Source organism: Galeopterus variegatus, unplaced genomic scaffold, assembly GCF_000696425.1.
Source record: "Galeopterus variegatus unplaced genomic scaffold, G_variegatus-3.0.2 Scaffold6211, whole genome shotgun sequence".
Taxonomy (NCBI): Eukaryota; Metazoa; Chordata; class Mammalia; order Dermoptera; family Cynocephalidae; genus Galeopterus; species Galeopterus variegatus.
The window spans coordinates 86,834-89,538 of record NW_007732322.1 but is presented as its reverse complement, the minus strand read 5'-3'; the positions used below and the strand labels follow the sequence as shown (position 1 = coordinate 89,538).

Genomic DNA, 2,705 nt, shown 5'->3' with positions numbered 1-2,705 from the left:
AATAGCTACTCCCGCTTGTTTTTGGTTTCTATTTGCATGGTATATCTTTTTCCATCCTTTCACTTTTAGCCTGTGAGAGTCTTTACAGGTGAGATGGGTTTCTTGAAGGCAGCCTATAGTTGGGTCTAGTATATTAATCCATCCAACTAGTCGATGTCTTTTTAGTGGGGAGTTCAATCTGTTAATATTTAGCATTGCTATTGAAAGATATTGTCTGATTCCTGTCATTTAATTGCTTTTGGGTGGTTGTTTTAAGTGTCTTTTTTTTTTTTTCTTTCTTTCCCTGCTGTTCTATGATTTCATAGTTTGTTGGGTTTTTAGAGTGGAATGGTATAGTTTTTTTTATTTTTTGTTTTTTACTCTTTCTCATTTGCCTATGTCTTTTATCAGTGGGATTTATTCTTCCTAGTATGTTCATGGTGGGGATTATTTTTAGGGGTGTTCCAGGTATAGGACTACCTTGATGGTTTCGTGTAGGGCTGGTCATGTGGTGCAGAATTCCCATAGTTTTTGTTTATCTGAGAAATACACTATATCTCTTTCATATCTGAAGGATAGCCTTGCTGGGTATAGTATTCTTGGTTGGCAGTTTTTCTCTTTTAGTACTTTAAATAAATCATTCCATTCTCTTCTGGCCTGCAGGGTTTCTGCTGAGAAGTCTGCTGTTAGTTTGATGGGGACTCCCCTATATGTGACTTGACATTTTTCTCTTGCTCTTCTTAGGATTCTCTCTTTGTTTGTAACCTTTGCCAGTTTAACTACAATATGTCTTGGAGAGGACCTCTTTGGATTGAACTTGTTTGGGGATCTTTGTGCTTCTTCTATCCATTTTTCTACCAATACCAGGGAAATTTTCTGCTATTATCTCATTGAATAGGTTCTCAATGCCTTTTTCTTTTTCTTCCCCTTCTGGAACAACCGTAATTCAGATGTTTGTATGCTCGAGGCTGTCTGATGGTTTATGGAGATTTTCTTCATTTTTTTAAGTTCTTTTTTTTTTGTCTGCTTGGGTTATTTCAAAAACAGTGTCTACAAGGTCAGAAATTCTTCTGCTTGCTCTAGTCTGCTGCTAAAGCTCTCAAATGTTGTTTTTATTTCATTGAATGAGTCTCTCAGTTCCAAGAGTTCTGCCACATCCTCTTTTACAGTATTGATCTCTTTGTAGATTTCCTCCTTCATATCTTGGATTATTTTTCTCATTTCATTGTGTTGCCTATGGGTCTCTTCTTGTATCTCACTGAGTTTCCTTATGATTGTTGCTCGGAATTCTTTTTCAGACAATTCAAGGGCTTCTTGTAGATTGGGATCTTGTGTTTGAGTGTTATTACTTTCCTTTGGGGGTATCCTAGTTTCTTGTTTTTTCATATTTCTAGTATCTCTACATTGATGTTTGGTCATCTGGTGAAGCAGTTGCTTCTTCAGTTATGTTGCCTGTTGGGTAGGATGGTTCAGTTTTGATTCCACATAGACTTCAGTTGGGAGGATACTTCTGGGTCTGCTGTCCAGTGATTCACACCTCCTAGAATGGGAGTTGCAAGAGGTGAGACTCTTGGGGCTGGTGCTGAGCCTCTGAGACCTCTTGCAGGGAAAGCTGTGCAGGGAGGGATTCCAAAAGCTAGTGTAGGACTGTTCAGACCTCTCCTGGTAAATGCTGAGAGCTGAGAACTATACCCTCTGCTCTTTCTTTGTACTTCTTTCCTTCCCCTGTCTTTGGCTTAAACCTATCACTTCATGAAGTGCTGCTGCCACCATACTGCACAGCTCCCAGCCACTTGAGCTCTTGTTTGCTGCCTTGTACTCGGTCAGTTTATCCACCATGATAAGCACCAGCTGAGGCATGGCAGCCTATCTTGAGGGCACCACAGCTTCCTGGGCTCCCATAGCCATCCACCAGCAGGATGGCTGGAGTGGCTTTAGTCATGAGGCTTTTAGAATTGTTTCAAGGCAGGATTATGCATCAGAAGCAATCAAGGGAGCAGTTGTTGGTATTGATTTGGGTACTGCCAACTCTTGTGTGGCAATTATGGAAGGTAAACAGGCAAAGGTGCTGGAGAATGCTGAAGGTGACAGAACCACCCATTCAGTTGTTGCCTTTACAGCAGATGGTGAGTGACTTGTTGGCATGCCAGCCAAGCGACAAGCTGCCACCAACCCAAACAATACATTCTATGCCACCAAACGTCTCATTGGCTCGTGATATGATGACCCTGAAGTACAGAAAGACATTAAAGATGTTCCCTTTAAAATTGTCCGTGCCTCCAGTGGTGATGCCTGGATTGAAGCTCATGGAAAACTTTATTCTCCAAGTCAGATCGGAGCATTTGTGTTGATGAAGATGAAAGAGACTGCATAAAATTACTTGGGACACACAGGAAAAAATGCTGTGATCACAGTCCCAGCTTATTTCAGTGACTCACAGAGACAGGCCACTAAGGATCCCGGCCAGATATCTGGACTAAATGTGCTTCAGGTGATTAATGAACCCACAGCTGCTCCTCTGGCCTATGGTCTAGACAAATCAGAAGATAAAATCATTGCTGTGTATGATTTAGGTGGTGGAACTTTTGATATTTCTATCTTGGAAATTCATAAAGGAGTATTTGAGGTGAAATCTCCCAATGAGGACACTTTCTTAGGTGGTGAAGACTTTGACCAGGCCTTGCTATGACACACTGTGAAGGAGTTCAAGAGAGAGACAGGTTGAT

General features: G+C 41.2%; 1 pseudogene; it reads left to right on the top strand.

Moving 5' to 3' along the window:
- Positions 1-1,816: 1,816 nt before the first annotated feature.
- LOC103605984 overlaps positions 1,817-2,705 on the top strand; it is a 3,952-nt pseudogene continuing 3,063 nt past the window's right edge.